The following is a 25436-nucleotide window of genomic DNA, read 5'->3' on the forward strand; positions in this document are numbered from 1 at the left end:
AGATGGGGTTTCACCATATTGGCCAGGCTGGTCTCGAACTCCTGACCTCAAGTGATCCACCTACCTCCACCTCCCAAAGTGCTGGGATTACAGGTATGAGCCACCACGCCCAGCCCTAATAGTATTTTGTAGGTTAAGAAATGAGTGGGAGGTTAGGAAGTTGAGACAGTGAGAACAGAAACCTTTCTAGGAGTAGCACTGTGATACAGAGGTAAGAGTTAGAGGAGAGTGTCAGGGGGAAATGGTGAAGGGGGTTTCTGTCTTAGTACATTTGGGTGGCTCTAACAAAATACCTGAGACTGGTAATTCAGAAACAACAGAAATTTACTGCTCACAGTTCTGGAGACAGGGAGGTTCAAAGCACATGCAGATTTTGTGTCTGGTGAGAGCCTGTCCCTCATAGATTTTTTTTTTTTTTTTTTTTTTTTTTTTTTTTTTTTTTGAGACAGAGTTTTGCTCTTGTCGCCCAGGCTGGAGTGCAATGGTACGATCTTGGCTCACCACAACCTCCGCCTCCTGGATTCAAGCTATTCTCTTGCCTCAGCCTCCCGAGTAGCTGGGATTACTGGCATGCGCCACCATGCCTGGCTAATTTTGTATTTTTTGTAGAAATGGGGTTTCTCCATGTTGGTCAGGCTGGTCTCGATCTCCCAACCTCAGGTGATCCGCCTGCCTTGGCCTCCCAAAGTGTTGGGATTACAGGCATGAGCCACGGTGCCCGGCCTATAGATGGTACTTTCTATGTGTCCTCATGGTGGAAGAGACAAACAAGCTCCCTCAGGCCTCTTTTACATGGAAACTAATCCCATTCATTACAGCAGAGTCCTCATGACCTCATCACCTCCCAAAGGCTTCACCTCTTAGTGCCATCACCATCGGGGTTGGGTTTCAACATATGAATTTTGCAGGGACACAAACATTCAGACCATAGCAAGGGGATAGTTAAGATGTCATAAGATTCTGATAGGTTTGCTCAGCATCTCTTCCAACTGTTTTTCTGGCATGCCTTCCTGGATGGCAGAGGCTGGAAAGTAAAACAACAACAAAAAACTACAGTGAAAGTAAAAACCTGTATTTCTGTAACTACACTTGATAGAGATTCAAAAGTGATTTAGGCTTTGCTGTTCAGATGCACGCATACCATGTTTTAGTTTGGAACCCAGTTCAGCTGGGAGAGCTAGGACAGAGTGTGAGACAATCACAACACTGGTGTGAATCCCAAAGCTGCAGCACAATCTGGAGCCAAGCCCGCAGCTTTCTCATGCCTGGATCTCAGTTGAGGTGGGACAGTCCTGCAGCCCACAGCCAAGGCTGTGGCTTTCTTGTTCCCTAGCTTCCCACTTGTTACGGAAGTAGTAGCTCCCCAGAATGGCCGGTTCTGCAGTGTTGATCTGGAAGGAATTCTAGTAACCCCTGCCTTCTGTGCTCTCCCAATCCTTTTAATGATTTTAAGCACATAATTCCCCATATTAAAGCATGTTTAGGCTGGACGTGGTGGCTCACGCCTGTAATCCCGGCACTTTGGGAGGTCGAGAGGACAGGAGTTCGAGACCAGCCTGGCCAACGTGGTGAAACCCCCTTTCTACTAAAAGTACAAAAATTAGCTAGGCATGGTGGTAGGCGCCTGTAGTCCCACCTACTTGAGAGGCTGAGGCAGGAGAATCACTTGAACCCGGGAGGCGGAGGTTGCACTGAGCCGAGGTTGCGCCACTGCAGTCCAGCCTGGGCAACAGAGCGAGACTCTGGCTCTAAATAAATAAATAAATAAATAAATAAATAAATAAAGCAAGCATGTTTAATTTCCATTTGCCAGAGTATACCTTAATTGATCCAGATGGAAGAAAAATCTATTAATTCCTATCAATTATTATCCTAGCAATTCAACTTCTAAGTCCATCATGTGATCCAGTATTACAGAAGAAGAAGTCTGTTAATGGGAGGCAGATGGTCTTCTAGCAATAGAGATGGCAAGGAACTGGTGGCCTCAAGGAGAGCTCAGAGAGGTCTACTGGTGGCGACAGAATGAGAACTTTGCTTATAGTATTGCTGAAACAATACTATAAGAATAATGAACACTCTGGGATGCCAACACAGGCGGATCACTTGAGGTCAGGAGTTAGAGATCAGCCTGGCCAATATGGTGAAACCCTGTCTCTACTAAAAAAACAAACAAACAAAAAAGTGAGATAGTTGAGTTATAAAATGTATAGTGTTTTGTTGGCCTCTTTGAAAAATAAGGGGTCTGATAATATGTAACAGAGTTTAAAAATTGTATCTATTGAAATTAGTGCTTATATTAGTTGTGTGAGATGATTTACATTTAAAAATGTAAAGAATATATGTGTGCTTATAGGTAAGAACAATACATGAACATATTTTCCATCTGCTCCCAATACGTGTCAGTTCATCTTTCTACACTTAACATTTACTGAAGGTAGCAGAAGTAACGTTCTGGAAGAAAAGGATGTTTGGTAAATCAGAACACTATTTCTTGTAATAACTAAAGATCATTAATAACATTTCTTCCAAACTTCCCCCTCCCCAACTCCAACTCCAGAAATAACCAACTAGTTTGATAATTACTAGAAGAAAAAAGAGAAACAATTGTAATATTTATACAGACATAAAGGAATGGTCTGGTAAATATGGTACAAACAATGAAATAAAACACGGCAACTGAGCACTATCTATTATATTGGTAGTCAACAAAAAGCAAAATACAAAATTGCACCTTCTCAACACCAAAAAATTTGCAGATTTTGCCATTACTTTTAGAATGGTAAAAACTGCATTACTTTTGCACCAACCCAAAACAATTATCTATAATAAAGTCATGAATACATATATTGTCAATTTGTCACTAATAAAATTATTTTGGTGGTATTTTGTTCCATTTCTTCTTACAGGGGTAATTTTTTCTGTTATACCTCAAATGTAACTGGCTTAATCTGATTTCTTTTTTCAACCAAATATGTGTCTTTGGAAACAAACATTCTAATGTCATGCCTCTATACATATCTACCTAGTCCAAGGGAATGCAGTTTGGGAGACTGTGTGTACATGTGTGCACACTCCTGTGCGTACATGTTAAAGTGTAACGTGATCCACCTGAAATGTACATGCAGCTGTTTATATCATGTAGCCATCCATTTCATGATAAATATGTTTGGAAATAAATTTGTAGTACTACCTCCCAACAGCAAATCTTATTTCCTTTTAGTTTCAGTAATAGTATTTAGTATTAGTTGTCACTAATAAGGATTATTTTTAATTTGCAGATGGAAAGCTTCTTCCTTTCCATCCACAAATCGAGTGTTTCTTCTCAAAGGCAATGGTTCTCAAACTTTAGTATGCAACAGAATCACCTGAGGAGCTTTTCTTTTTTTGAGATGGAGTCTCGCTCTGTCGCCCAGGCAGGAGGGCAGTGGCGCGATCTCTGCTCACTGCAAGCTCCGCCTCCCGGGTTCAGGCCATTCTCCTGCCTCACCCTCCCGAGTAGCTGGGACTACAGGCACCCGCCACCACTCAAAATCCTGGTCCTTATCTGCAAAGATTCTATTTCAGTGGGCCTATGACGGAGCCAAGAATTCTGCATTTTTAAGGCAACTTGCTATCCTTTGAGAAACATTGCACTGAAGTATTTGGGAACTTTGTTTCACTGTGATAGCTGTCTGGGACTTAAATCTTCCGCCAAAGGAAAACCTGGAAAATTTTGTGATTAAGCAAGCAATTCAAGCCCACGCGTAGTAGTAGACTGGGAACCGGCGGGTGTGAGACCCAGGCTCTATGTGGCCTACACTCTTCTGAACTCTTCTGAGTCTTGATTCGTGGTCTGTGAAGTGTGCAGTGTATCCGAATTAAATGAGAAAATCATTCCGTGCTTTTAGGGTGAGTTTGAATAACTTTTAGGCAGTCCACCGGATGGCGATATAACTTCTTTTTCAAATGGAGTGGTTAGCCTGCCGAAGTTGTGAGAGTCAATCCTACAACATTCCTAGCAGATCAAGATTTTATGTTCCCAGTTCTGGCTTCAGAGACTGTAGCGATAACATAGGGCTCATGCAGTCCAACATCCCGTATAATACAGGGTGCCAGTTGTTGCCTTTTCAGTATTTCTCCTGTGTGATCCTGGACTGCTTGTGTCAGATTCACACAGGAGCATTTGCTTACAAATGCAGCTTCCAGGGCCCTGCTTCAGACGTACTGACCGAGAATCTCTGGAACTGGTTCTTCAGTATCTGCTTTGCAAAAACAATCCGTAAGTGCTCAACAAACAGGTTAAAGTCTGAGAGCCACGTGCCAGTGAAAAGGAGGTTCACTTCTTGCTGAAGCCACCCCTTATTAACTGTTTTGTTAGAATTCGTCCCTCGGTGAGAGTGGGATTAAGGATTCAGGGATGCTAGTTCTGCCCTCTTGAGGCCACACTGAAGAGATCAACTTCCTTTTTCTTGGGAAATGTCTGAACATTTTGAAGGTCGCTAATCATGACTTACCTCACCTCCGCCCCTATCTTCTCTGGGGGTGGGGAAGAAGTCATACTTTGCATTACAGGTTGGCTGTCATCCTCCTTCCCTTTCCAGGAACACTATAACCAGAGACTAAGAGCGACGACCTTCACTATTTCTTAGCTTTGTGATCGTGAGCAAATAACATAAACTCTTTGAGCCTCAATTTCCTCTTCTGTAAAATACGAGTGAAAATAATTATACCTACTTCAAAGGATTGTTATGATTATTACATGGGGTCATGAATGCAAAGTGAAAAGGTAAAATATAGCAAAATGTGATCTATTATTAACAATAATGAGCTTCAGTTTCTATATCTGTAAAATGGTGATGATAACTACTAGAGCATGGGGAGAATTAAATGAGGTAATATAAGTAAGGTAGTTGGTTAATGTCTGACTTAGAAGAGGCTCTCAATAGTAGTAATTATAAGATGGCCAATAATGTAAAAACACCAATGGTCTATGCCCCTAATGATGTGGGATTTAAAAAATCACTGAAGTAATGAGATTAGCAATTTCCTTACTGTTATCCTGTAGGATCAGCCTTAGAACAAGTATAAAACTTGTATCTCTTCTATATTAAGTTCCTTTTAGAAAATGTTTCATAATGAATCCACAATTATTTAATAAAACACAAAGTATTCAATTTTTAAGTTTTAATTCCTCACAGAAATTGCTTTCTAAAGTTTTAAGGGTGCAAAAAACATTAAAAATCTTTCAGTAAGCTAAAACTTTAATTAGGCCCTTATATAATTCTTGCTAAAGAGAGAGAATGGAACTGAGACTGTGAAATGAAATGACAATGATAATATTTCCTTTGAAATTTTTAAGGCCAAGTTGCATTAACGCAACTTTGAAATTGTTCCAATCACACAAGGTATTTAATTAAAGCGAATGAAAGGCTCTTCAATTCCCATAAAGATTTACATGGTAGGAAAAATGTTTCTGTTTTAGCAGGTCTATAACATTATTTTTAAAAATTACAAAAATTATTGTATCTACTTTTAAAGCTGGACAGCAATAGTTATAGAGAGAATCATTTAATTTTGAAGTCAAGCAGACCAAATTCCCATCCGGCTCCACCAGCGTCTTCCCTTTAGAAAGTAACATTTAAGAGTTTCATTGCCCTCGTTTGTAAAAAAGGGGATCATATTTGCCTCCACAATGCCGCTGAGGGGTTTAAACAAGGTGCTGAATCTGGAACACTTACAGAGAGCCTGTAATAAGTACTCAGTGCTTAAATGTTACCTAAAAACAAAGGAAGATCATTAGCACTACCGTAAAAAATTATATATGGGTGGGGCACATTGGCTTGATTGGTTTCGCTATATGGGTTTCAACCAAACATCTTGGGGAAAAATTCGGAAGGCAATAAAAGGAAAGTGGAAAGGACAAAGAGGATTGGAGTTGGGGAGGGTAAGAGACAGTTATAAGTCTGAGGAAAAATTAGGAAATAGCATAGAATTCTAATTCAAATAACTTAATTACCCTTGTATTTATATTTTTTCTTAAAGTTGTTTTACTTTAGTGAGCAGTCTTTCTTCTCAGATTGTGTCTTAGCATATTAATGAAAAAAACAGATTATAATATTACTGTACAATAAGAGTTTAGCAGTGATTGAAATTCAGTGTCAATGAAGACACAGGGCAATGGAGAGAAAAATCATAGATATGTCATTAAAACAGTTTTAGTAATTTTTCATTTCAACAACAAATTTCATAATAATGATATAAGTACATTCTTTATTTATATATATATATATATATATGTTCTTTTTATAGAGATGGGGTCTCACTGTGTTGACCAGGCTGGTCTTGAACTCCTGGTCTCAAGCAATCCTCCCATCTTGGCCTCCCAAAGTGCTGGGATTACAGATGCGAACCACCATGCCCGGCCTCTGAATTTTAAAATAGTTATGAGTGCCTTTAGAATTTCTACTGTTGGAGCCCTTTATGCTTCTATTTACCTTCAATCAAGATTTGCACCTCAGAAAACATAGTTACTTTTTGTTGTTGTTGTTGTTGTTAGGAAAAGTTCAGTATGAATGCTGTTGTCTCATTCTACATAGCAATTGTTTGGGTCATGTAATAAAGAATTGATACCTACTCTAAAAATGAAGATATTTTGTGTTCTAGGAATTGAGTGGCACTTGGTCAAAGAATGATTTATAGAATCTCTGGGCATAAAGGGAATTGATTGCTCTTTAGTTTTTCTTTTCCACACTTAGTACTAAATTATTTTGAATTTATGGGAAGTTAAGCTAAGTGAACCACATCTTTCCATTTTGTTGCAAGGAGCTTATCACTTTCTAAACGGAGAACTATACTGTCTCGGAGTAATGGATTGAATAGTGGCCCCCCCCAAAATTATGTCTACTTCCTAAATCGCAGAACCTGTGAATGTTACTTTGAAAAAAAAAGGGGGTCTTTGTAGATGTCATTAAGTTAAGGATCTCCAGATGGGGAGGTGATCCTGGATTATCTGAGTGGGTTCTAACCCAGTGACAAGAGTCCTTATAAAAGACACACGAAGGACTGACACACAGAGATGAGAAAGAGGCAATGTAACCATGGAGACAGAGACTGGAGTGATGTGCCACAAATCAAGGCAAGTTTGTAGCCACCAGAAGACGGAAGAGGTAAGAAGTACATCATCCCCTGGCCTCCAGAGGAGTGTGGCCCTGCTAACACTCTGATTTTGGACTCCTGGCATCCAACTGCGTGAGTATAAATTTCTGTTGTTTTAAGCCACCAAGTTTGTGGTCATTTGTTACAGCGGCCACAGGAAGCTAATACACAGGGTAAGCTGATAGGGGAATGAGAGAGTTTTTTCACAGTTGCATGAATGGGTTAAGAATTCTAAAGAATAATTAGCCAGGTGTGGTGGTGGATGCCTGTAATCCCAGCTACTCGAGAGGCTGGGAGGCAGGAGAATCACTGGAACCCGAGAGGCGGAGGTTGCAGTGAGCCAAGATGGCACCACTACACTCTAGCCTGGGCGACAGAGGGCGACTCTGTCTCAAAAAAAAAAAAAAAAAAAAGTTATTTGAAAGAATAAACATTATTGGGTAAGGGGAGATGACATGGTAGCCATTAGAAAGAGGGGTGGGGGGAGTGAGGAAAAAAGGCAAAAAACAGAGACCAGGAAGGTGAATAACCAGAATGTGAGCTAAGGAGATGGAATAGGAAGGACACCGTACCCAGGCAGAGTATGGACTGAGGAGAAAAATAAATGATATCCCTAAATATGTTTTAATTTCAGGGAGTTACTTTGTCTTCTCATATTTTACTCAGATCGCTGTGTGTGTGTGTGTGTGTGTGATGAAATACATATTTTAATTAAATATTTTACCTCAGAAACAGCCTCTCAGAGAATGTTTTTGGATAAAATGCAATGTTTTGGTAATATTCTCTTCAGAAACATTAAGTTAGGATGTTAGGGTGATGGAAAAACCTCAATAAAAACCAGTAGCTTAAGTATGGAGACACTCAGAACTCAGTCATCACATTGGGAAGAAAATGAGATAGTGGAAAAGAAGAAAAAGTCACCCAGGAAAGAGCCCGAGAAAACTTCTAAGAGTCGGAGTTTTTCACTGATGCTTACCAAAGCTTAGCTGTGTGGAATAATGGAGGAATGCATCCTTTTAACTTTAGTCAAGCTTTTTAAATTCTGAAAAGGGGACTCTTTCACTTAGAGTGCTGCAGCACAAGGAAAGCAATTGTTTGGAGAAAATAGGCTATGCATTCTGAAAAAAAATATTTCTTTTTGGCAAAGGCTATGGATTCCTGTCAATCTAAATGGATCTCTAAATTTAGGGAGAGGGTAGGAAGTAGCTCTGCCCTCTGAGAGGCTCTATTTTATTCTGAAAGGCCGAATGTGACAAAAGCAGCTTTAATGATCAGACAGAGCTGAGGTATCCAAAGCTACATATAAAATAGAAGCTTAGGACACCTGAAAAAACAGACAAGAATTAACACAATAGCAAACAAAATGGCAGACTCAACTGCACCTGGCCGAAATATTTCTATGAAGTCAGAGTTTAGCTAGGTACCAGAGCAATTTTCTCCCTAAAACTGGGTAATGAAAATTTGAACAGAAGAGATGGAATGTGCTGATTAATTTTATGTGTTAACTTGACTGGGCTGAAGGATGCCCAGATAGCTGGTAAAACATTATTTCTGGGTGTATCTGTGAAGATGTTTCCAGAAGAGGTTAGTATTTGAATTGGTAGGCTGAGTAAAGTAGATTACTCTCACCAATGTGGTGGTTAGAGAGTCCATCAACCAACCCAATGAGGACTCGAATAGAAGAAAAAGGTGGAGGAAAGGCAAATTTGTTCTCTTTTCTTGAGCTGGCACATCCATCTTCTCCCGCCCTTGGATGACAGAATTTCTGGTTCTCTGATCTTCACACTTGGGCTAAATTACCCACTGGCTTTCCCAGTTCTCCAACTTGCAGATAGCAGGTTGCAGAGCTTCTCAGCCTCTGTAAGCACATGAGCTAATTCCCATAATTAATCTCTGTCTCTGTCTCTCTATTTTTCTTTCACTTAATAAATATGGAGATTTATTGAAGAATCAAGAGGATATACCACTGGTTCTGTTTCTCTGGTGAATCTTAATACATAAGGTTAAAATAGATTAACATTAGAAGCGAAAAGTGAAAATGCCTCAAAATATATTTTAAAACTTCTACTTCAAACTTTAGAAAACACGATTTCTTGGTCATCAAATCATGGAAGAACATCTCATTCTTGGAATATGTTGAGGTATATGAGAAATCTTCTCATTGCTTCTCAGAATTCTTAGCACCTGCAAAACCATTATTTTGTTTATATAATCTTACAGAAATGTTACCCAACTACTAGATTCACGTGAAATAATTTTTTTTCTTTTGATAGAAAACCAGCGAGGTCAGTAATTTCTGTTGGGAGAAAGAGCAGGAGAAACAATTCTCCTTACATGAATTCTTAGGTGTCCAGTTGAAAACATTCCAGAATCGGAGGTGGACCATGGATGGTGGGAAGCACAAACTTCAGAGCCAGATCCCCAAAGTTTGGTGAAAAGGCCAGGAAAAGCACCAAATAAACACACAGCCATGCAGCCCTTAACAAGTCTACCTTGTAAAAGCAATTTTGTTCATCTCTTTCTTCAGGAAACACTTTTTCTTGTGGCGGTGTTTACTTTGTTAAACGAAGAAAGTTCCCTGCCTTCTCTCTCTCCAGTTAGGGCTAAAACCTGGACACTGACAGAGCTAATGTATGTTTGATCTAATCAGTCAAGATCAAGTGGGGGAAAGCAATAAAAATAAATTTCAAAATGTTCTCTATCAAAAATTTTTCAAGAAAAATGTTCTAATTAAGAATCTCCCTCAAGTATGTTTCTGTACAATTGGACCAGTGAACTGGGACTGGCAGTGTCAAGAGGGTTGTAGAAATGAAAGTATTGCCTCATTTTCTGATTTTTGTTCCCAACTACAGGAGCTCCCACAGTGTTCTACTCTTTCCATTTTAGGGAGAAGATGTAGAGCAGTACAACTTTTTTCCCTCTATGACATGTCCCAGACCTTTCCGAACTCTTTAGTGCCTCTGATTATTAGTAAACAATTCAAGCTTACTGATGGAGACTGTAACTTTGATGTCATTTTTCTTCTCCTTGGTTTACAGCCAGGAATCATTGCATGTCTTCCAGGTATTGGCAGGAACACATACATTTCCCAAGCATATAGGTGGGATTAGTATAAAATAAACTTATGAGGCCTTTCATATTTTATGTTGCCTCAGACCAGGTAAGTTTTGTCTTAATTTTCTGATTATCCTGAGATGTTTCTCCATTTACTCCATTGAATCTACTTGACTCTGAGTTCTTTTTTTCTTTATTCTTCTCTATTCTTATTCTTTTTTTTTTAAATGCTTGATGGTGATAATATCTCTTCGCTTCAAGTGATAATGTTCATTCCTTACCCTGTTAGATATTTTTAATGTAATTCTTATAAACTTCTTAATTTTCTCAAAGGCCCATGCCTCTATGATAATGATCAGCACTTGTTTAATTTGAAAATGTCAGGCATATGTAAGAGGTTCAATTGCCCAGGAGCTCATAACTCCTTACTCATTCATTAAAAACAAATCATCGGGATGCTCCTGCTCTAATGTTTAGAGCCTTTCTTTTAACAAATGGCCTCTTAATTTTCATGGTAGAAAAGACTTTTTTTTCCTTCTGTGATACAGAACAGTTTTCAATTATTTAGTCATCATGAGCTGAAGCAGGGTAGCCATAGATATGCTAGACTATTTTTCTACAATAACCCCAGCATGTCCTTTATTTAGGAGAAATTTTGACTGATGGTGGAAAGAAATTTAAAGTACTCCTGCATTAAATGAAGTTATGATTCATACTAACAGTGAAACTGATTATTTGAATCTCAGAAGGCATACATTTCTAAAACAATGTTTGTTATTATTATCTTCTAAGAGAATATCGAGATTTACAAAATTCATTCTTTCATTTCATTGTATCATCCTTTTCCTATGTGAACAATCTCACACGGCTTTTCCTTCTTTCAGAGTGGATTTGGTATTTTTTCTCTTTCATTTGTATGCTTTCCATTTACTTTGTACTTAAAGACAATCTCAAACTTGTAAAAAGTTACAAGTACAGTAAAAGAACTTTTTTTTGAAAATTTTTGAGTGTAGTTGCTAACATGATCATTCAACTTACCTGACTACTTCTATGTATTCCACTACAAACAAGAATGTTTCCTACAAACATTCTTCTACATAACCATATTACCATCAAAGTCAGCAAATTAACAGTGATAGGTTACTACCATATAATCCTCAAATTCTTTCAAGTTTCCTCAATTTTCTCAATGATGTCCTTCATAGCAAAGGGATCCAGTTCAGCGTCATGTGTTTCATTTTGTTGTCATATCTGTTTGGTTTTCTGGTTTTCTTCAATGTGGAACAGTTCCCTAGTCTTTCTTGGCCTTTATGACCTTAACACTTTTGAAGATTACAGGCCAATTATTTTGTAGAATAGCTCTCAATTTGAGTTCACCTAATGTTTTCTTATGAATAGATTTAGGTTTGCATCTTTGATAGGAATATCATAGCAATGGTGACAATTTTGATTCACCTCATTACTGGTGATGTTAACTTTGGTCACTGATTGGTGTCTGCTAGACTTCTCCACTGTAAAGTTACTCTTTCTTCCCTTTGTAATTAATAAATATTTTGTAAGGTGGTACTTTGAGACTATGCAAATATCCTGTTCCTCATCAGACTTTCAATTTGTCCATTCATTTATTTATTTCAGTGTGGACTCATGGGTTCCTATTTTATTCAGTAGGTTAAAACCAGTTGCTTTCATTATTTAGTTTGATGCTCAGTGTGGGGGTTCAATCAGGCTGGTGGGAAAAATATTACAGATAGTTACAGTAATAGCCACAAACTCTCTTGGAAGGCCTGAGAGTTTGTATAACATCAGTAATAGATCTGGCTGAAGGCGGCCTGGTCCCTTTACCTTTAGTTAAATAAGTTAAAGTAGTAACTAAGGAATGTGGGGAAGTTATCTAGCTAGCTTGTTTACTCATGTGGTCTTAAGACTAACCTTTGATGTACGGCAGGTGCTTAATTGCTTTCTACTTGGGAATTCCACAGTGTCAATTACCCTCTAGTGGTGTTGACTCAAGCCTTTGTCAATTAATCTTCACCAAATAAATGTGAGTCTCACTAGCTGGTCAGGGCCACAGTCACAACTGTTTACAGTACTCTCCAGGGAGTCTGTAAGTGGCTCGGACACTCAGCTGGACTGGCAAAGCAGAATATCTGTGTGTCAGTGTACTTCATTCATCCATGGCTGGCTCAGGGTCTGCGGGTCAGACCCCCCCAAGTGAGAACTCTTTCAAGAGTCTTTTTGATATGTTCTCATAAGTCTTTCAGTGCTTCTTTACTTCCTGGCAAAGATGTCCCAGGCTCATCTTATAGTTTCCCTGCCCTAGACTTGGGATCAGCCATTTCTCCAAGGAGCCTTGGATCCTGTTTTGGAGTATGGTCTTCAGAAAAGATGTCAGAGCCAGGTGTGCTCATTGTTACTGAGGGCTTGTTACTTCCTGTTTTCAATGGACAGAGCTAGTTAATATATATATATATACTTATATACATACATAAGCACATTTTTACACCTATACTTCTATATCCCTATTGAAAACCATGGGTTCACTTTGATATCTCCAATTCCAATCTAACAGCACAGGGCTCATTCATGTTTTCTCTCCTTCCATATTTGAAACTTCCTTCTCCAATAGTGAGAAGTCTTGATATATTTTTGATCAAGCCTTCTGTATGTCACCAGTCTGTCATTGCTGCTGCATCCCACACTCCCTGTGCAATGCTTTCCCCACCTGCTTGGGCTTCAATATCCCACACCAGGCTTCTCCTCTCCTTGATGTTCTTCTTGCTCTACTTGAGCTCCATTACCCCTAACTAGTCCAGCATCCTCACCTTGCCTGGGCTTTAGCACTCTGATTTGGGTAACCACAGGATTCCCCCTATCCTTGCCATATTCATTTCTCTTGCCACTTAGTGGCCTTTGGATTGATCTGAACAAGGAAAGGATAAAAGAGAAGTTATCATTTTATTTTCAAGTTAATATTTGCTGAGTACTATTTATCAAGCTCTATATTATCTCATTTTAGTGACATAATGAACTTGATTACATTTTACTAATTGAAGCAGTCAAGATGAAAGAAGTTGTCACTTGCCAGACTCCACAGCCAGTAAGTGGCAGTTCCAGGACTGGACGTTGTCTTGCTGACTATAAACCAATGTTCCACTTGGAAGCTGTGTACGTGTGATTCATAGAAAAAGTGGTTAATTTTCAAAGGCAATAATCATAGAATTGGAAGTGTATAAATTTTTGGGGGATATAATTGTCAGATGTCTCAATTACAAGCCCAAGATAGATGAGGCAGTATTAATTTGCTAATTACATATTTTGAAAAGATTGTACATAAAGAAAATGTTTTCTCTTTAATTACAGCATTAAGGATTTCAAAAGGTACTTTATAATTTATACCATTTCATTTCATAATTTTATTTCTTTTCTCTGTGTTTTAAAGCATGTTCTAAGGGTTAAACTTTTAAACTTTAAACTACACAGTGAATCACTTTCTTTTATTTTTTGTTTTTTTTTTTTATTTTTTTGAGATGGAAACTCAGTCTGTCTCCCAGGCTGGAGTGCAATGGTGCAATCTCGGCTCACTGTGACCTCTGCCTCCCAGGTTCAAGTGATTCTCCTGTCTCAGCCTCCTGAGTAGCTGGGATTACAAACATGCTCCACTACACCTGGCTAATTTTTGTATTTTTAGTAGAGACAGCGTGTCACAATCTTGGTCAGGCTGGTCTCGAACTCCTGACCTCAGGTGATACACCCGCCTTGGCCTCCCAAAATGCTGGGATTACAGGCATGAGCCACCGCGCCTGGCCCGTGAATCACTTTCAATAAGCCTTTCCATAATTTAGAAAAAGACATATAAGAAGGAAGATTTCTTACGCTGTTGACCTTTTGTTAAATAACGGTGACCCAGTTTCTAAAAGGAACCAGTTTCTAAAAGGAAAACCTGAGTAATTACTTAGAAGAGGCTGGCTTTCTAAACTTAGTTAACAGCTATTATTATTTAATCATCAGTTTTACAGTACCTTGATAAGTTTCCTGCTTAATCTAACTACTCTAAATTGTACTAAAAACCCTACCCTGTTCCCTGCATTGTATTTTTCATGTCTTTACAAGCTTGCACTGAGGCCTTACCTTCCTACACTATTGGCCAGCTTATGTAATGCCCATGCCAGGCAACCACCATTTGCTTTCTACAAGGTGTCTCATTTAAATTTCAGAACTACATTCTTATTTTGTAGTTCCATTGTTACTCCAATTTTATAGGTGAAAAAACTGAAATTCAGTGGGGTAAAGTAACTTGACCAAAATCACATTTCTAGGATAACAATGGCTTCTTCTGCAATACCTTCTGAAGGACCTACCTGAGGCTGTTTTACAGTTAACTTTTTAAAATAAGATAAATAGTTGGGACTTAATTAAACTAAAGGGCTTTTGCATGGCAAAAGGAACAGTCAGCAGGGTAAACAGACAACCAACAGAGTGGGAGAAAATCTTCACAATCTATACATCTGACAAAGGACTAATATCTGGAATCTACAACAAACTCAAACAAACCAGTAAGAAAAAAAAATCCCATCAAAAAGTGGGCAAAGGACATGAATAGACAATTCTCAAAAGAAGATATACAAATGGTCAATGAACATATATGAAAAAATGCTCAGCATCACTAATGATCAGGGAAATGCAAATCAAAACCACAATGTGATACCACCTTACTCCTGCAAGAATGGCCATAATCAAAATATTAAAAAATGGCCAGGCACGGTGGCTTATGCCTGTAATCCCAGCACTTTGGGAGACCGAGGCAGATCACCTGAGGTCGGGAGTTTGAGACCAGCCTGGCCAACATGGTGAAACCCTGTCTCTACTGAAAATACAAAAATTAGTCTGGCGTGGTGGCAGGTGCCTGTAATCCCAGCTACTCGGGAGGCTGAGGGAGGAGAATCACATGAACCTGGGAGGCCAAGGTTGCGGTGAGCCGAGATCGTGCTATTGCACTACAGCCTGGGGGACAAGAGCGAGACTTCGTCTCAAAAAAATAAAAATAAAAAAACAGTAGATGTTGGCATGGATATGGTGATCAGGGAACACTTCCACACTGCTGGTGGGAACGTAAACTAGCACAGCCACTATGGAAAACACCGTGGAGATTCCTTAAAGAACTAAAAGTAGAACTACCATGTGTATATATACAACTGTGTGTGTATATATATATATATATATGATGGAATACTACTCAGCCATAAAAAGGAATGAATTAATGGCATTTGCAGTGACCTGGATGCGATTGGAGACTATTATTCTAAGTGATGTAACTCAGGAATGGAAAACCAAACATCATATGTTCTCACTGATATGTGGGAGCTAGGCTATGAGGACGCAAAGGCATAAGAATGATACAATGGACTTTGGGGACTTGGGGGGAAGGGTGTGAGGGGGGTGAGGGATAAAAGACTACAAATAGGGTACAGCGTATACTGCTTGGGTTATGAGTGCTCCAAAATCTCACAAATCACCACTAAAGAACTTACTGATATAACTAAATACCACCTGTACTCCAATAACTTATGGAAAGACAAAAATTTTTTTTTTTGATATGCAGTCTCACTCTGTTGCCCAGGCTGGAGTGCAGTGGTGTGATATTGGCTCACTGCAAGCTCTGCCTCCCAGGTTCACACCATTCTCCTGCCTCAGCCTCCCGAGTAGCTGGGACTACAGGCGCCCACCACCACGCCTGGCTAATTTTTTGTATTTTTAGTAGAGATGGGGTTTCACTGTGTTAGTCAGGATGGTCTCGATCTCCCGGCCTCGTGATTCACATGCCTTGGCCTCCCAAAGTGCTGACATTACAGGCGTTAGCCACCGCGCCCGGCCCAGAAAATTTTTTAAAAAAAAGATCAGTAAGATCTTATACGAAAATAGTGGACATGAAAACACTATAAATCAATTGAACATAAAAGATGTATACAGAACGCTCTACCCCAAAACAACATAATATACATTTTTATCAAAGCACATAGAACATTCCCCAGGACAGACCATATGTTAAGTCACAAAATAATTTTAATAAATTTTTAAAGGATTAAAATCATACAAAGTATTTTCTCTGACCACAAGGAATGAAATTAGAAGTAAAAAATAGAAAGAAATTGGAAAATTTGCAAATACGTAAAAATTAAACAGCACATTTTACAACAACCAATATGTTAAACAAGAAATCGCAAGATAAATTAGAAAATACTTAGAGATGAATGAAAATAAAAATACAAACTAATAAAACTTATAGGGTGCAGTTAATGCAGTACTCAGAGGGAAATTATAGCTGTAAACCCATACCTTAAAAAATGAAGATGGATCTCAAGTTAATAATATAACTTATAATGTAACTTAAAGAACTAAAAAAAGAACAAACTAAAGCAAACCTAACAGAAGGAAGGAAATAATTAAGATTAGATTAGTGATAAATAAAATAGAGAATAGAAAAGCAATTGAGGGAGTTAATGGAAACAAAAGTTTGCTCTTTGAAAAGATCAACAAAATCGAGAAACTTTTAAAGCTGGACCAATTTTAAAAAGAGAGAAGACTCAAGTTACTAAAATAAGAAGTTAAATGAAGGCATTTTCCTGGACACACAAAAAGAAAATGGATTAAAAGAGAATACTATGGACAATTGTATACCAACACATTAGAAAACCCGGATGAAATGGGCAAGAAACACACAAACCCTGAAATCTGACTCAAGAAGAAATGGAAAATCTGAACATATCTGTAAGAGTGGATATGTTTACACCTTCTAAACACTTTACTTCTTCTAAAAAGACAGAATCAGTAATCAGAAGCCTCCCGACAAAGAAAAGCCCAAGACCAGATGGTCTCATTGGTGATTTCTGCCTAACATTTGCAGAAGAATGAACACCAATCCCTTTCAAACTCTTCAAGAGATAGAAGGGGAGAAAACACTTTCTAACTGATTTTTTGAGGCCAACATTACCCTGATATGAAAGCCAGACAAAGACACCTCAAGACAAGAAAACCACAAACCAACATTCCCTATGAAAACATATGCAAAAATAGTCAATGTATACTAGTAAACCAAATCAAGTAACATACCAAAAAGGCTATACACTATGATTAAGTTCAATATATCACAGGAATACAAGGGTGGCTCACCTTATGGACATTATTCAATGTAATACACCACCGTAACAAGATGAAGGTGAAAATGAATGACCATCTTGATTTATGCAAAGTATTTGACAATCACAAGAATGACAAGAATACTCAACAAATTAGAAATAGAATGGAACTTACTTAACATGATGTAGAGACCTAATTAGAGAAAAGGAGTCAGGCTGGCAGGACCAAGGGAAAGCAAAAAGATAGAACAAATAAACTATAAGTATGGCTTTCTTCATAGTTATATAAACAAAAGAGGAATTAAATGAATTATAGGTCTGTTTTTCTTTATGGCCCAAGACATATAGCCCTCCTGAACAAATAACATACATAACTTACAAACTTCCTGCTTGCCATAAAATGCCTCAATTTATCAAACATCCTGGCTGACAGAAGAATGCAAGTTTCCAAGTTCCATCCTATAAAATCTCCAGCAAGCCTTTGTTTCTTTGCAGTCAGCTCCTCTTCTGCTGGCTTGCACATTGCCTCCTCACAACATGTTTTCATACTTTCTTTAATAAATCTGCCTTTCTTTACCTACAATTGTCTTGGTAAATTCTTTTATCTCTACACCACCAACCTAGATAGTCATCACTCACCTACAACACATGATAAACAGCATTTAGGGAAAACACATAGCTACATCATACTCCATGAAGAATGAATAAAAGCTTCCCCCTAAGTATAGGAAAAATACACGATGCCTGCTTTTGTCCCTTCTATTCAGTATTGAAAGTTCTGGCTAGAACGATTATGCAAGAAAAAAACAAACAAATAAAACAGATCCAAATTATAAAGGAAGGAGTAAAACTATTTGCAGATCATATGATCTTAAAGATAGGAAATCTTAAAAGATATACACACACAAACTATTAGAGCTAATAAATTCAGGAAAGTATTGAGTATATAACTAGCACTTAAAACTTAGTTTTGTCAACATGCTGTTCGCTATGTTAAAAAAAAAAAAGATTAGTTTTGTTTCTACTCATAGCAATGAATAATCCAAAACTAAATTAAGAAAATAATTTCAGAAGGGTGGAGCAAGATGGCACAATAGAAAACTCCACTGATTGTCCCTCAATGCTAGCACACCAAGCTGTCTACACAGACAAAATACCTTCATAAGAATGAAAAATCAATGACCACTCATAGTACCTGGTTTTAAATTCATATTGCTGAAAGAAGCACTGAAGAGATTAAAAAAAAAAAAATCCCTGAATCGCAGACACCACCCCTCCCTTACCCCTGGCAGCAGCAGTGGGCATCTCTGGGCACTGGGGGAGGGAGAACACACCAACTGTGAAGCATTGAAAGTGCTGTTCTATTAGAGCAGAAAGGAAACCCAGACCAAACTCAACTGACCTGCCTGCAAAGGGAGGGACCCAGTGATCTAAACTTGAGTTCCTGCAAACCTCACCACCACGGGCTACAGCACTGTGTGTCTCCAAGTAAACTTGAAAGGCAGTCTAGGCGATAAAGATTGCAACTTGTAGGTGAGTCCTGGGGCTGAATTAGGCCCAGAGACAGTGGACTGGGGGGACACGTGACATACTGAGACACCGGCCGGGTCAGCTAAGGAAGTACTGGCATCACCCTTCCCCTAACCCCAGGCTGCACAGCTTGTGGCTTCAAAGAGAACCCCTGTCTTCTGTTTGAGGAGAACAGAGGGAAGAGTAGGGAGAACTTTGTCTTGCATCTAGGATCCCAGCCCAGCCACAGCAGGATAGGGCACTGGTCAGAATTGTGAGGCCCCTATTCCAGGCTCTGGCTCCCAGACAACTTTTCTAGATACGCTCTGGGCCAGAAGATAACTGGCTGCCTTGAAGGAAAGGACCCAGTACTGCTACCATTAATCACTTGCTAATCAAAGAGCCCTTGGGCCCTAAAAAACCAGCAGCAATATCCACGTACTACATCCAGGGCCTTGGGTGAACTTCTGAGATTTGATGACTTCAGGTGAGACTCAGGACATAACCAGCTATGGTGGCTATGTGACCAAACTCCTTCCACTTGAGAAAAGCAGAGGGAAAAGTAAAGAAGACTTTGTCTTACATCTTAGATACTAGTATGGTCACAGTTGTGTAGAGCACCAAGCAGGCTCTTGGGGTCCTCAATCCCAGGACCTGACTCTTGGATGACATTTCTGGACCTGCCCTGGGCCAGAGCGGTACCCACTGCCCTGAAAGATGAGTCCCTGGCCAGGCAGCATTCACCACAAGCTTGCTTAAAATACCTTGGGCCTTAACAGAACACCATGGTAGTCTGGCAGTATTCTTCATGGCCTGGGGTGGCAGTAGCTATGGTGAGGCTCCTCTTCCTTTGGAAAGGGGAGGGAAGAGTGGGAAGAAATGCATTGTGTGGTTTGAGTGCCAGCTCAGCTGAATGCAACAGAACACCATGTAGACTTCTAAGGTTTTTGACTCTAGTCCCTGACTCCCAGGTGGCACTTCTGAACCCACCTGGGGCTTGGGGGACCTTGCTGCTCTGAAGAGAAGGACACAGGCCTGACTGACTTTACCACCTGCTGATTGTAGAGCCCCAGGGCCTTGAGTAAACATAAGAAGTAGCCAGGGAAAAGTTACAGTGGGCCTTGGGCAAGAACCAGCTCTGTTCTGGCTTCAGGTTTGACCCAGTGCAGTCATAGTGGTGGTGGCCACAGGGGTGCTTGTGTCACTCCGTCCAAATCTTTAGGTGGCTCAGAACACAGAGAGAGACTCTGTATGTTTGAGATAAAGTAAGGGAAGGGAACAAGGGTCTCTGCCTTGTTCCCTTTTCTAGAATTTTCTCTAGCCAGAAAATTCTCCTAGATCTTGTTCAAGATTAGCAAGATGGTACCTCTGCAATACTGCAAGAACCACAGCATTACTGGGCTTGGGTTGCCCGCTAAAGCAGATACAGCTTAGATCACAAAACCCAAGTCCTTTCAAATATCTGAAAAGCCTTCGCAAGAAGGATGGCTACAAATAAGCTTAGACAGTGAAGACTACAATAAATACCTAATCATTCAATGCAAGACTTTGAAGAACATCTACTAGCATCAATGCCATCCAGGAAAATGTGACCTAACCAAATAAGGCACCAGGACCAATCCTGGAGAAACATATATGTGACCTTTCAGACAGAGAATTCAAAATAGCTATGTTGAAGAAACTCAAAGAAATTCAAGATAACACCAAGAAGGAATTCAGAATTCTATCAGATAAATTTAACAAGGAGATTGAAATAATTAAAAAGAACCAAGCAGAAATTCTGGAGTTGAAAAATGCAAACTACTAAAGAATACATTAAAGTCCTTTAATGGCAGAATTGAACAAGCAGAAGAAAGAATTAGTGAGCTTGAAGACAGGCTAATTGAAAACACATAGAGGAGACAAAACAAGATTCTAAAAGCAGCAGGATAAAAGAAAGAAATAACATACAATGGAGCTCCAATACATATGGCAGCAGACTTTTAAGTGGAAACCTTAGAGGCCAGGAGAAAGAGGCATGACATATTTAATGTGATGAAGGAAGAAAACTTTTACCCTAGAATAGTATTATCCAGTGAAAATGTCCTTCAAACATGAAGAATAAAGACTTTCCCAGACAAACAAAAGCTGAGGAATTTCATCAATACCAGACTTTTCCTACAAGAAATGCTAAAGGGAGTACTTCAATCCAAAAGAAAAGGAAGTTAAAAAGCAATAAGTAATCACCTGAAGGTACCAAACCCATGGATAATAGTAAGTACACAGAAACACAGAATATTATAATGCTGTAACTGTGGTGTGTAAACTACCCTTATCCTAAGTAGAAAGACTAAATGATGAGCTAAAGACTAAAGAAATCAATAAAAAATAACAACTACAATAACTCTTCAAGACATAGTCAATACAAGGTATAAATAGAGACAAAAAAACTGTTAAAAAGCAGGTGGATGAAGTTAAGGCATAGAGTTCGTATTAGTTTTCTTTTTGCTTATTTGTGTATACAAATAGTGTTAAGTTGTTATCACATTAAAATAATGGGTTATAAGATAGTATTTGTTGGCCGGGCACAGTGACTCATGCCTGTAATCCCAGCACTTTGGGAGGCCGAGGCAGGCAGATCACAAAGTCAGGAGATTAAGACCATCCCGGCTAACACGGTGAAACCTCGTCTCTGCTAAAAATACAAAAAGTTAGCCAGGTGTGGTGGCATATGCCTGTAGTTCCAGCTACTCGGGAGGCTGATGCAGGAGAATCGCTTGAACCCAGGAGGCAGAGGTTGCAGTGAGCCAAGATTGAGCCACTGCACTCCAGCCTGGGTGACAGAGTGAGACTCCACCTCAAAAAAAAAAAATAGTATTTGTGACCTTCATGGTAATCTCAAACCAAAAAAAACATGCAATGGATGCACAAAAAATAAAAAGCAAGAAACTAAGTCCTATCACCAGAGAAAATCACCTTCACTAGAGGAAGACAGGAAGGAAAGAAAGAAGGAAGAAATGACCACAAAACAACTAGGAAACAAATAACAAAATAGCAGGAGTAAGTATTCACTTCTTAATGACAACATTGAATGTAAATGGACTAAACTCTCCAATCGAAAGACATAGACTGGCTGAATGAATAAAAAAAAAGATCTATTGATCTGCTGCCTATAAGAAACACACTTCACCTATAAAGACACACATAGGCTGAAAATAAAGGGACAGAAAAAGATATTTCATGCCAATGGAAACCAAAAAAGAGCAGGAGTCACTATATTTGTATCAGATGAAATAGATTTTAATCAAAAACTATAAGAAGAGACAAAGAGGTTACTATGTAACAATAAAGCGGTGTATTAGTCCGTTTTCATGTTGCTGATAAGGACATACCTGAGACTGGGAAGAAAAAGAGGTTTAATTGGATTTACAGTTCCACATGGCTAAGGAGGCCTCAGAATCATGGTGGGAGGTGAAAGACACTTCTTACATGGTGGCAGCAAGAGAAAAATGAGGAAGAAACAAAAGCAGAAACCCCTGATAAACCCATCAGATCTCATGAGACTTATCCATCATCATGAGAATAGCATGGGAAAGACCGGCCCCCATGATTCAATTACCTCCCCCGGGTCTCTCCCACAACATGTGGGAATTCTGGGAGATACAATTCAAATTGAGATTTGGGTGGGGACACAGCCAAACCATATAATTCCACCCCTGGCCCCTCCAAATCTCACATCCTAACATTTCAAAACCAATCATACCTTCCCAACAGTCCCCTAAAGTCTTAACTCATTTCAGCATTAACCCAAAAGTCCACAGTCGGAAGACTCATCTGAGACATGGCAAGTCCCTTCCACCAATGAGCCTGTAAAATCACAAGCAAGCTTTACTTCCTGGATACAATGGGGGTATTGGGTAAATACAGCCATTCCAAATGGGAGAAGTTGGCCAAAACAAAGGGGTTACGGGGCCCATGAAGTCTGAAATCCAGAGAGGCAGTCAAATTGTAAAGCTCCAAAATGATCTCCTTTGACTCCAGGTCTCACATCCAGGTTACGCTGATGCAAGAGATGGGTTCCCATGGTCTTGGACAGCTCTGCCCCTGTGGCTTTGCAGGGTAGAGCCTTCCTCCAGGCTGCTTTCATGGGCTGGCATTGAGTGTCTGAGGCTTTTCCAGGTGCACGGTGCAAGCTGTTGGTTGATCTACCATTCTGGGTTCTGGAGAACAGTGGTGCTCTTCTTACACCTCCACTAGGCAGTGCCCCAGTAGAGACTGTGTGTGGGGGCTCCAACCCCACATTTCCCTTCTGCACTGCCCTAGCAGAGGTTCTCCATGAGGGCCCTACCCCTGCAGCACACTTTTGCCTGTGCATCCAGGTGTTTCCATTCATCTTCTGAAATCTAGGTGGAGGTTCCCAAACCTCAGTTCTTGACTTCTGTGCACCCACATGCTCAACACCATGTGGAAGCTGCCTAGGCTTGGGGCTTCCACCCTCTGAAGCCACAGCCTGAGCTGTATATTGGCCCCTTTAAGCCACAGCTAGAGCATCTGGGACAAGTGGACCAAGTCCCTAGGCTGCACACAACCTGGAGACCCTGGGCCTGGCCCATGAAACCATTATTTCTTCCTGGGCCTCTGGGCCTGTGATGGGAGGGGCGCCGTGAAGGTCTCTGACATGGCCTGGAGACATTTTCCCCATGGTCTTGGGGATTAACATTAGACTCCTTGATACTTATGCAAATTTCTGCAGCCAGCTTGAATTTCTCCCCAGAAAAATGGGTTTTTCTTTTCTATCACTTAGTCAGGCTGCAAATTTTCCAAACATTAATGCTCTTCTTTCTTTATAAATCTGAATGCCTTTAATGGTACCCAAGTTACCTCTTGAAGGCTTTGCTGCTTAGAAATTTCTTCTACCAGTTACCCTAAATCATCCTTCTCAAGTCAAAGTTCCACAAATCTCTAGGGCAGAGGCAAAATGCTGCCAGTCTCTTTGCTGAAACATAACAAGAGTCACCTTTGCTCCAGTTCTCAAAAAGTTCCTCAGCTCCATATGAGACCACCTCAGCCTGGACCTCATAGTCCATATCATTATCAGCATTTTAGGCAAAGCCATTCAACAAGTCTCTAGGAAGTTTCAAACTTTCCCACATTCTCCTATCTTCTTTTGAGCCCTCCAAACTGTTCCAACCTCTGTCTGTAATCCCAGCATGGGCAAATTTCTTACTGTCTGGGAGACTCACTTAAAATTATAATAGGTGTACCCAACTAATAAACGAAGTCGTTTGATCTTATGAGTAAGCAATGATATGGGGAGAGCTCAACTTCTCTTTTGCTTCTTTTTCATAACCACTCTTTGTTGTCTATGCTGGACATACATTTAGCATGAAGAAGGATATCCAGTAGTCCTTTCTTATCCACAGGGAATATGTTGCAAAACCTCCAGTGGATGCTTCAAACTTTGGATAGTACTGAACTCAATCGTTGTCAATTGGAACATTTTCTGTTGATGTCTTCCACCCACAAATTTAATGCCTTTTCCATCTTAACTAAGCACTTATCACACACTGTGGATGTAACTTTTACAGTTTGAGATGTGAGCAAAACTAGCAAAATTTTTTTTCCTTCAGCGTTTAATGGATAGAAGATTCATTCTTACTGTAGATATTAGCAACCTAGTATATGACTTTTCCCCTTATTAAGTCAAGAATTTTCACCTTTTCACTTAAAGGAAGCACTTTACAACTTCTCTTTGGTGTATCTGAATTGCCAGCATCACTATTCTTGAACTTTGAGGCCATTATTAAGTAAAGTAAGAGTTACTTGAATATAAGCATGTGGTATTATGATACATCTGATAATGAAGGCAGCTACTAAGTGACTAACAGGCAGGTACTGTCTATAGTGTGGATATCCTGAACAAAGGAATAATTTACGTCCTGAGTGGGATGAAGTGGTGCAAGATTTAATCACCCAATTCAGAATGATGTGCAATTCAAAATTTATGAATTGTTTATTTCTGGAATTTTCCACTTATTATTTTCAGATTGCAGTTGGCTGTGGATAACCGAAACTGCAGAAAGTGAAGCTGTGGATAAGGGACGGACAACAGTGCATCACATTAACAGAATGAAAAACAAAAACCATATAATCATCTTGATACATGCAGAAAAAACATTTGATAAAATTCAACCTCCCTTTATGATTTAAAAAACCAACAAATTAAGTATACAAAGAATGTAACTCAAGGAAATAAAGTCCATATATGAAAAACCTACAGCTAACATCATATTCAATGTTGAAAAGCTGAAAGTTTTTTCTCAGTAACAGAAACAAGACAAAGATGCCCACTCTTATCTCTTCTATTCAACATATTCCTGCAAGTTCCTAGCCAGACCAATTAGGAAAAAAAAAAAGTCGTGTAAATAACATTTGACCCAGCCATCCCCTTATTGGGTATATACCCAAAGGAATATAAATCATGCTGCTGTAAAGACACCTGCACACATATGTTTATTGCGGCACTACTCACAATAGCAAAGACTTGGAACCAACCCAAATGTCCAACAATGATAGACTGGATTAAGAAAATGTGGCACATATACAACATAGAATACTATGCAGCCA

At 39.4% G+C, this 25436-nt stretch overlaps 1 long non-coding RNA gene across 1 annotated transcript in view; it reads right to left on the reverse strand.

The window, feature by feature from the left end:
* LOC134730376 (uncharacterized) overlaps positions 1–25436 on the reverse strand; it is a 76483-nt gene that overhangs the window by 27126 nt on the left and 23921 nt on the right. The gene's annotated exons all lie outside the window — the stretch shown is intronic.

This window comes from Pan paniscus, chromosome 4 (genome assembly GCF_029289425.2).
Source record: "Pan paniscus chromosome 4, NHGRI_mPanPan1-v2.0_pri, whole genome shotgun sequence".
Classification (NCBI taxonomy): domain Eukaryota; kingdom Metazoa; phylum Chordata; class Mammalia; order Primates; family Hominidae; genus Pan; species Pan paniscus.